The sequence below is a fragment of the Schistocerca piceifrons genome, chromosome 1, assembly GCF_021461385.2.
Source record: "Schistocerca piceifrons isolate TAMUIC-IGC-003096 chromosome 1, iqSchPice1.1, whole genome shotgun sequence".
NCBI classification, from domain to species: domain Eukaryota; kingdom Metazoa; phylum Arthropoda; class Insecta; order Orthoptera; family Acrididae; genus Schistocerca; species Schistocerca piceifrons.
Genome location: NC_060138.1, coordinates 784,426,761 through 784,437,668, shown reverse-complemented (window position 1 = coordinate 784,437,668; position 10,908 = coordinate 784,426,761). Strand labels below are relative to the sequence as shown.

General features: G+C 43.7%; 1 non-coding gene across 1 annotated transcript; it reads left to right on the top strand.

Moving 5' to 3' along the window:
- The first annotated feature begins 9,317 nt into the window (after positions 1–9,317).
- On the top strand, positions 9,318–9,390 carry Trnaa-cgc. Its single transcript has one exon. It is a non-coding gene; the product is annotated as a tRNA-Ala (tRNA).
- Positions 9,391–10,908: the final 1,518 nt, after the last annotated feature.

Genomic DNA, 10,908 nt, shown 5'->3' with positions numbered 1-10,908 from the left:
TCAACTTCCTGGGGTTTGCCGGTTCTACTGTTGTACTCACTAACCTTCTCGATTTGTTATAGACAGCAAGTATGGTCAGTCTCTGACAATGCACCTTGTTCTGACTAGAATGTTATTTCCAGGAGGTGAGGCTGTAGCGCATCCGAGTGATCAGGCCCTCAGGCAAGCAACTAAAAAGTACCCGAAGATAAACATAGCTCCTAGTTTTCTATAATTTCTTGAATTTTTGAGCTGTTTTCATGCTACTATTTTCCGAAAATTACAAACTTGGAAATTGGTTGTGTGTATATGTAAATGCTTCCAGTAAAAATGTGTTAATTTTAATGGTTTTTAGCGGGAAATATAGTCTTTCGCCACAGTGAAATGACTGTGCTAGCAAGATCGTGCTTTAAACATATGGTAAGTAAGAGAGTTCCATATGAAATGGGCATGCCAACACCATTGTTATCAATCCCGCCAGACCATAGTGTCCTTACCAGTCCGAGTTTAAAGTCGCCTAAGAAAATGGTCTTGTTTGAGTTCGCTCAGTTTGTTAGGAGAAGTTCAAGTTGGTAGTGCAATGCCTCCTTATGTTCGTCAGAAGTAAGAGTAGCTCGAACTCGCTGATTACTGCAGTACTTTGATCGGTGGCCAACTTCTGGCGCAGGATCATAAGTCGTGCACCTAGACCAGACGAAGTCCATCTGGATGTAGAACAAGTTCATTCTTAATGGCGAAACCACCTCTTTGTATACGGGGTCTGATGCCTCTTTTCCTATGCAAATAGAAACGGTCGATCGCATATGGTGTACCAACACGATGCGGTTATACAATTGGGATGAAATAACCTGACTGCTCTTGAGGCACCTTTTATAGCGCCCTCCTTGTTACGGGTGAACAGAGTGGCTCCTAAATAGGGCTCCTCAGTCTAAGCCGATCAACATAATATTATGATTTTAAGGGAGATGATCAGCATCTGACCATGATTTTAAGGGAAGAGTAATCACAATAAATTTCAGCTATAAAACTGCATCACATTTTCTTGGTGTGGGTGACAATAGAGCCATAAATATAAAAAACTCTTTTATGTCATATGGCGTCATATTTTGGGGTGATTCCACAGATCGAAAGAAGGGAAATAGTACACAGTAAGCCTGCTTAAGGGTGGAGGCCATGGGATTTAAGCAAGAATATTGTTCCCCCCTTTCATTCAAATAAACACATGAGTATTTAAATGTCGCTCGGGATTAGCCGAGCGGTCTAGGGCGCTGCAGTCATGGACTGTGCGGCTGATCCCGGCGGACGTTCGAGTCCTCCCTCGGGCATGGGTGTGTGTGTTTGTCCTTAGGATAATTTAGGTTAAGTAGTGTGTAAGCTTAGGGACTGATGACCTTAGGAGTTAAGTCCCATAAGATTTCACACACACACAATATTTAAATCTTCTTGCGTTGTGGAGTTTTCACGTCTCCATTTCCACTGTGGGAGCACATGATGAAAACTGATTCACTTTAGAAGCAGTGTATTAGGTAGGAGTAGGTACGACTACAAAAACCAGAACATTTATTGTTGACCGTCCTCTGTTTGAGATTGCTGCCAACTTAAGCAATCAAACGATCTATCAGTAATGACCCTTTCGAAGCGCTGCGAAATATTGTTGTGTTGTGTGACTCAGTTGCCGGCCGGAGTGGCCGAGCTGTTCTAGGCGCTGCAGTCTGGAGCCGCGCGACCGCTACGGTCCCAGGTTCGAATCCTGCATTGGGCACGGATGTTTGTGATGTCCTTAGGTTAGTTAGGCTTAAGTAGTTCTAAGTTCTAGGGGACTGATGACCTCAGAAGTTAAGTCCCATAGTGCTCAGAGCCGTTTGAACCATTTTTTGTGACTCAGTTGAGAAAGTAATAACGTAACGAGTGAGATTAAACATGAATGTCTCTATAACCTGCTTTCGCAAGTCCTTGTTACTTCCGTGTGTTATTTATACTATAGCAGCTGATCGGTATGAGGCGAGCACATCCGTGGGTTGCCAGCATTGACCAAGAGAAACGTTAACATTCCCCTGCCCCGCCCCCTCCCCCTGATGACCCTCCTAGACACGTAAACTATACGTCGACAATAGTATCGACTAGCATAAGAAAACTTTTCGAGATTTCTCAGTCAGGGATTCTGAATTATCGATAGTATTCGCGGGATTAATATATTTTATAACAGTGATCACTGACGAAACACTCGTACACTGACGGGAGAAACAGGCTGTCATTAAAGGGACCGGGAGAATTTAATAGAAATTGCTGTAATACGTGAGATCCCGAGAAATACGGGATAGTTGGTCAGCCTACCTCAGTCGCGAATGCAGCGAATGCCTTGCTGCCATTTCTCAAGCAAAGCTGGTATCACACACTCACCGCCTTCGTGCCGGTTTGTCAGTAACAGCTCCCAGACTAAGCTATCCTGCCTCCGTTGCACACAAAGATCACCGCAGCACTTTTATAGTTGTCAGATACTACTGAGCGTTTTGTTTCAGTGTGAGAATGCCGCTACACACACACACACACACACACACACACACACACACACACACACAAAACAGACAATCCTTCATAAAATCAGGAAGATGTGTTGAGTGACGCCCAAACTACAACGATTGGAGAATCCGGGACCGCTGGAGCGTTCGCCCGCTTTCCTAACCGCTGGAGCCAAATTAACCTGGTGCTCTTGCGCTTGGTCCGCTTTGGAGAACTTCTCTGCTGCTGACCACAATTGGCTCATTCGCCTTTGGGGGAAGTTTCCCACTCCAGAGACAAGAGGGTGCCCCAGCCGCCGCCCGTAAAGTAAGGCGTCGGCGAAATGGAGTGGAATTACTGGGAGACTGGCTTCACCGTGACTTTAAAGACCCCTGCTCAGTTTTCCTTAAAAAGTGAAAGGATCAGGTACACAGAGTGGGTAATTTTGAGACAGGCTACGTCTCGTTCATTTACTTATTGTAGGATCTGTTTCACTTGGGAGGTTCTACCAGTAGCTACGCTACCACCAGCTTAGCTCTTAGCATCATATACACACGCAAACTTCTCCACCAGTATGTGTAGTGCCACTTTATGGCTGAAGATAAGATTCAGAATAACAATGCGGTTAGAAATGTAAGAATATAACAGAGATAAGGTGCGTAATGGTTTGAAGGCTCGTCGAAATCGAGATCATCAGAGACAGAGCAAAAGCAGAGTTGGAGAATTACGGGTCATGGACTTTCTTAAGCACCCATTGAAAGGGATCCATTAAATATCATTCATAATGATTAACGTTGCTTTTACATTGTTACTGCTTCTTCCTACTGATTTCTCATAGTAGTTGACCTCGAGGAAGGACAAGAGACTTTGTTTCTTTATTTTACCGTTATCTAATGAGTATCAGCATTATTCCTGTCTTTTTGAATGGTATGTGTGAATCTGAATGAATGATAGAATGAGGTGAAGGTATTTCCTTTTCGATGATGGGTTGTGTTTTCTGCTGTCACAATCTTGCCAATCTCTGGGATACTAGAACCTGGACAGAAAGGCTAGCTGTACCGGCGCGAAAAGTGTAGGATTGTCGCACTACGTTGAAGAGAGTGCGTCGAGCAGCTGTTTCCCCCTCCATGGCTTTGAGCGGGTAGGTAATGGTAGACGGTTTAAACCGACACTCTTCCAGCGTGAGCCGCGCGGGATTAGCCGAGCGGTCTCAGGCGCTGCAGTCATAGACTGTGCGGCTGGTCCCGGCGGAGGTTCGAGTCCTCCCTCGGGCATGGGTGTGTGTGGTTGTCCTTAGGATAATTTAGGTTAAGTAGTGTGTAAACTTAGGGACTGATGACCTTAGCAGTTAAGTCCCATAAGAAAATGGTTCAAATGGCTCTGAGCACTATGGGACTCAACTGCTGTGGTCATCAGTCCCCTAGAACTTAGAACTACTTAAACCTAACTAACCTAAGGACATCACATACATCCATGCCCGAGGCAGGATTCGAACCTGCGACCGTAGCTGTCGCACGGTTCCGGACTGCGCGCCTAGAACCGCGAGACCACCGCGGCCGGCAGTCCCATAATATTTCACACACATTTGTACCGAGAGAGGTGGCGCAGTGGTTAGCACACTGGACTCGCATTCGGGAGGACGACGGTTCAATTCCGTCTCCGGCCATCCTGATTTAGGTTTTCCGTGATTTCCCTAAATCGTTTCAGGCAAATGCCGAGATGGTTCCTTTGAAAGGGCACGGCCGATTTCCTTCCCCATCCTTCCCTAACACGAGCTTGCGCTCCGTCTCTAATGACCTCGTTGTCGACAGGACGTTAAACACCACTAACCTAACCTCACACACATTTGAACATTTTTTCTTCCGGCATGCTCTAGATAGGAGAGATGTGTTTTCGACTGACTCTGTGGTGGATACAAATAAGGTATTAGAATGTTCTTTAAGTGTGCTAAGATTCTGATTAACTATCTTTCTTTCAGTTTTAAGATGTTAGTTGAGATTTTTGATTGTGAAAATATAAATAAATGAGTTCTTGTAATTTTAACGGGAGTACTCTGTGTTTGGGCCAAGTGGCCCACGTGCTTTCAGTTACACATGGAAACTGTACTATTGCTTAAAGTTGATCTAAGTACATTCACGATCATTTTTGAGAATTATGACAGGGAAATGTCCAAGTGTGCAGCATTAGGTTTCATACCAAGTGACTGTAAGTCATTAATGAATCGTTCAGTTATTTAATCTGTGTGTCATGCTCAAATTCTTATGTAATTTTAGTTGAATTATTTGGCCTTTTCTTTGTCGTTGTCCGCTGATGAACAACCATATGTCTTTCAGACGTTCCGTCGCCCCTATGTCATCATCAACGAAATAAGGCACAACATTCTTAGCCCATTTATCATCCGATCATATGGAGAATGTGTTTCACGTACGAGATGCGGGAAGTTAACGTGGTCTTTCGTTGTTCACTCGTGATCAACCATGTACCCTTCAGACACGCCATGATATTACTAAATGAACAGAGCTGCACTTTCGAAGTCTATCCGTTATCGGTACCCATGGTAAATTTCGCTAAATTATGCGGTTGTTGGGTTGACCAAGTGTTTTGGTGAATAACTGAATATCTTTCTTGTGGACACAGTTTACGTCCCTGTCGAGCACCGTTGTCAGGCATGCTTCTAAAGCTCTATAAGATAAATGTTTTGGGTGTGGCTTGTTGGACGTACGCATGTTTGATATTCTTTTGTGTGCTGCCGCAAAGTACTACTACGTACCCATCCTGACTCTATTAATGCATTTGCTACTTTCAACGGCTGCATGTAAAGGAAAGTGCAGTGCCTCTGCGTGAATGATAAATTGTTCTTATCATCAACAGTGGGGACCAGTTTCATTTTTTCTTTGTGTGTGTTAAGTGTCCAGTGAGACTTGTTTTCTTTGTCAGTTAGTAAATTCCGTATGGAATTTCTTAGCAATCTTCGACTAGTATGTTACGATTTCCACACCCCCAATAAATTCTGTTAGTTCCTGATCGTAGTTTAAAAAACATTATAAGTGGAGAGTCCCTGGCAGTAACCAAGTTGTTATCCGTTGCCAGTCAAAACAAATATTCAATAGTTTATCATCTTAACGTAATTAGGGTGTCCTACTTTCCTTCCTTCCCACCCCCACCCTCTCTCTTCTGGTTATTTGTGAATTTATACGAAGCGCAGGAAGAAGCATAATCAAACTGTTACGCAATAAATAGAATTAGAAACGCCAGTTATGCAAGTATTTGTACGTATATCCCAGTATGATCGTTTTTATGGTTCTTACAGCAGGGTTACTTGTGCTGTCAGTACTATAAGTGTTGCGATCAACATTCAATATTATGACTGTAGAGATCACCACAGCGAGACGGGTATTTATATAAGTGAAAAATATAAAATATGTATTACTGTATACGTTCATTCTATGACACACGGATGTTGTCTGATGTAACCAGACGAATCATTTTTAAGTAAATAAGGACAGCACATTTTTGGATGCGTAGGAAAGCGTTCTACAAAATATCTGCACATAAAGGGTAGAAAAGCTTTTGCACCGCATCTGAAGGAAAGTACAGTCATCCCAAAACATTGTTTTTAATGTTGGGTAATATCGTCTTTCCTTTTGTCAGTGCCTTATTATGTCTGTGCAAAAACGCTGGTTATTTTGTTTTCCGTCCGCTTTATAAATCCTTCATTTACGCGCACGGTTTCCTGGTAGAGGTCACTCTGTGCTAACGGAATAGGAGCTTGTGACGTACGGAAGCTTACTTCGGAGTTGCTTCTGAGAGGCGGTGTCCTTTTCAAAGCACTAGCGTTAATCAGGTAAAGTATCGGCTTTCTGTGCCACGCACCCCTCGACAGGCGAATAAAGACATAAAACTCCTCAACACGTTCAGTTACTCCAAGATTAATTAAGATTTTCAAACGCGGACAGTTTAGTTAAATTTCGAAGCAAGTGTGGTGGAAACCACGCCATCTACTGTCACCGGAAAGAAAATTTAATAAGGTATGCTATTAACAAAAAAAATCACGTATGGTTTAACATTTTTATCCCACGATGAACAAGACCGCTTCACTTGTATTATAAATCTCTATTTCTGATCCAACTAGTTTCGTGGCGTTAGGACCACAGCTTCAGGAATACAGCTATATGTAATCAAGAGTGAAAACGAAGGTAGCTTTCACTACCTACATACATCATTTGTTTTATCTTTGATAATCATTTGGTTTACCACTTTATTCTTATTTAGTTTTCCTGTATCGAGATGGTATTCCCTGCATTCTGCTCTATTTAAAATTAGCCTACTGACCTTTTGAAGGTTAAACAGTCTTATCATAACTAGACAAAGAATGTTGGGTGATCTACTGTTTATCGTTTGAAATAAATTATAAATGTGAATGCATAATTTTTTTCATGTAGCTTCGTGTATAGTAGGCTACAGCTACGTTTTAACCCATACAGGATCTTTATTCGTTTTTACTTTTGTTTACTTACAGCTGTATCCCTGAAGCTGTAGGTCTAACACCACGGAACAAAATCGATCAGAAATAAAGATTTATCATATAGCTGATGCGTATTATTCATCATGGTTCAATTATACAGCTGCGGGTGTCCACAATATAAAATTTTCTTTAACATTTTTCATGTCCTTAACATCCTCAGCTCACAGGCGTCACTGGATGCGGATATGGAGGGGCATGTGGTCAGCGCAGCGCTCTCCCAGCCGTATGTCAGTTTCCGAGACCGGAGCCGCTACTTCTTTACCAAGTAGCTCCTCAGTTTGCCTCACAAGGGCTGAGGGCACCCCGCTTGCCAACAGCGCTCGGCAGACCGGAAGGTCACCCATCCAAGCGCCAGCCTAGCCCCGCAGCGCTTACCTTCGGTAATGTGACGGGAACCGGTGTTACCACAGCGGTAAGGCCGTTGGCGCAGACAAAACACTTCCTTTAAATAAATTGTCGAGTTACATTACTATCTGAAGCTGCTAGTTTATCCTGAATAATCGGTTTTTGTTGGTCATAACAACAGCTAGACATATGAAAGTGACTCACTGAGGAGCTAATAATTCTGCGCTGATATTTGGAGCCACGATGTCTAATGTCGCTCCGACAGCGTGCATGGTGAAGGATCAATGCACACGATAATAAGCACGGCCACACAAACGTTGCGTTACCTTAATATCCGAGGAATTCGGGGGCCTTGGAAATACTTCGAAGTCGTGTTAATATTCTTTCAGACATATGTGGACGCGTTTTCAAGGATGGAAACCGAGGATGAATTCACACACACACACACACACACACACACACACACACACACACACACACGAATCGGTCAACGGTTGAGTACGGATCAGAAGAGTATGACGACAAAATTCGCCAGACCATAATTCAGGCACTGCCACCTTCTGTTCGTCACGTGGTCTTCTTTCTCAGGCTCTACTCGCCCGACACTCAGCGTCCACTTAGTCACAAATAGGAAGTTTTATTTCCATCTGGAAGAATATAGTTTACTTACTGACTATATCTATGGTTTTCTCGTGTGTTCTTTACTTTCTCATTGGCGCAATATCATTATATTTGTTGGGAGCTCTAAACACAAAGGTGAGAGAACGCATGGCATACCGATATGCACGTATACAGATTGCGACAGTATCGAGTGCACAAAGTATAAAAGGATAGTGCATTGCCGGAGCTGTCATTTGTACTCAGGTGATTCACGTGAAGAGGTTCCCAACGTGATTGTGACCGCACGACGGGAATTAACTTTGAACGGGGAATTGTAGTCAGAGCTAGACGCATGGGACATTCCATTTCGGAAATTGTTACGGAATTTAATACTCCGAGATCCCCAGCGTCAAGAGTGTGCGGTTATACCAAATTTCGGGCATTACCCCTCACCACGTACAACTCAATGGCCGACGGCCTTCACTTAGCGACCGAGAGCACTGGCGTTTGCATAGAGTTGTCAATGCTGACAGACAAGCAACACTGTGTGAAATAACCACAGAAATCAATGTACGATATACGACAAATGTATCCGTGAGAACACTGCGGCGAAACGTGGCGTTAATGGACTATGGCAGCAGACGACCCACACGAGTGCCTTTGCTAACAGCACGACATCGCCTGCAGCGCCTCTCCTGGGCTCGGGACCTTATCGGTTTGTCCCTAAACTACTGGAAAATCGTGGCGTAGTCGGATGAGTCCCGATTTCAGTTGGTAAGAGCTGATGGCAGGGTTCGAGTGTGGCGCAGACCCCACGAAGCCATGGACCGACTTGTCGACAAGGCTCTGTGCAAGCTGGTGGTGGCTCCACAGGGGTGTGGGCTGTGTTTACATGGAACGAAATGGATCCTCTGGCCCAAATGAACCGGTCATTGACTAGGAATGGTTATGTTCGGTTACGTGGAGACCATTTACAGCCATTCATGGACGTCATGTTCTCAAACAATGATAGATTTTCTATGGATGACAGTGCGTCACATACGGGGCCACAGTTGTTCAAGACTGGTTTGAAGAATATTCTGCACAATTCGATCGAATGATTTGGCCAGCCCAATAACACGACATGAATTTCATCGAACATTTAGGCGACATAATCGAGAGGTCAGTTTGCGCACAAAATCCTGCACCGGCAACACTTTTGCAATTATGGGCGGCTATGCAGACACCGCAGAAATATATTTATGAATGGGACTTCCAACGACTTGGTGAATCCACGCCACGTCGAGTTGCTGCACTATGCTGGGCAGAAGAAGGTCCGACACGATATTAGGAGGTGTCCCAAGACTTTTGTCACCTCAGCGTAAAACCGAGCTAGGTGGCGCAGTGGTTAGCACACTGGACTCGCATTCGGGAGGACGACGGTTCAATCCCGTCTCCGGCCATCCTGATTTAGGTTTTCCGTGATTTCCTTAAATCGTTTCAGGCAAATGCCGGGATGGTTCCTTTGAAAGGGCACGGCCGATTTCCTTCCCAATCCTTCCCTAACCCGAGCTTGCGCTCCGTCTCTAATGACCTCGTTGTCGACGGGACGTTAAACACTAACCACCACCACCACCACCTCAGCGTAAGACAAAGGGTTGGGCGTGGATTGTAAAAATTAAGTGGACTAATAACTAAGAAATGAGGAGTTTCTTCGCAGAATAGACAAGGAAAGGAATACCTGTAAATCACCAGCAGTATGAAAGGACAAGTGTTAAGAAACGAGGAAATAACTTCTAAGCTACTAGAGGAAGCCAAGGAGGCAAAAACTGTGAGTGGACAGAGACTGGAATACATCCGACAAATAATCGAGGACGTTGCTTTTTAGTGCTGCTGTGAAATGAAGGAGTCGAGGTGGACTGCGTCAAATCAGTAAGGAAAAATGGCAGAGTTTGTTGAACAGTTGTGATGAGCAGCTACACTGATAGACACTAGATTTTTTGGAGTAGTAGTGCCAATATGCGACTTCGATGAGGTCACTTCTGATGGTGCTAGAGTGGCCCCGTCCCCAGTCTTCCAGTAAAATGACGGGAAAGACCCAAGACAGCGGAAATTCCTGTCGTAAAAATTAGCATAGTGGAAATAGTCCACTCCCGCCTGTAAATATGATGGGACATTAAATTCTATTGCGAACTAAATCAAGTGTTTCAACTTAAAACGGCGAGAAAACTTACTAAGCGATTTATTTATTGTGTGAAATGGTAAGGCAGAAATCGACACACGGGAAATAGCCTACTTGTCAATGAGAAAGTAATTATGAGAAATTCAAAATAACGCAGTTGCAATAAGTTGAAATGCTGTTTCTATCCTGTGGGTCGGTGTCCTCGTGAGTCCAGTGTCACTCTGTTTCAACTTGTTTTACCGCTACACTTCATATTCTGCGGGTACGAGTAAGTGCCCCGAGACCACTCCTTAATTCCAGCCGGTGTAAACTCATTTTACAACCAGCACCACCCTGCACTTCCAAGACGCTACTTCAGGCGGGTGTAAAATGCATGTGCGCAACGGAAAATATTGACCGCTAAAATGATGATTTGGCCCTGTCTGACTACCCCCTGAAGCAGATCTTAGGATATCTTAATGCTCTTTAACATATAAATTATCACCTCAACATAAATGAATCATTAAGGCAACTAATAGTACTAAATGATAAACGTTGTTTCTCATTATACATGTATTGTAGATTGAAAACCAACCCTTTATATTACAATTGTCTATATTTTCTGACCAAAAATTGCTAATCAATTTCCAAAACCTGCCCCTTTTTATGGTCACGCTACCTAAGATAAATAACGCGAAATGAGTGACATCATCTACGTACCAAATACTAGAAGACACTACTTTCAACGGTGATCTACGATGGTGTGGAACCTCAGTGGAAATAAACTAGCGTGATCAGAGCTGTTCAGCTTAGTCTTTTG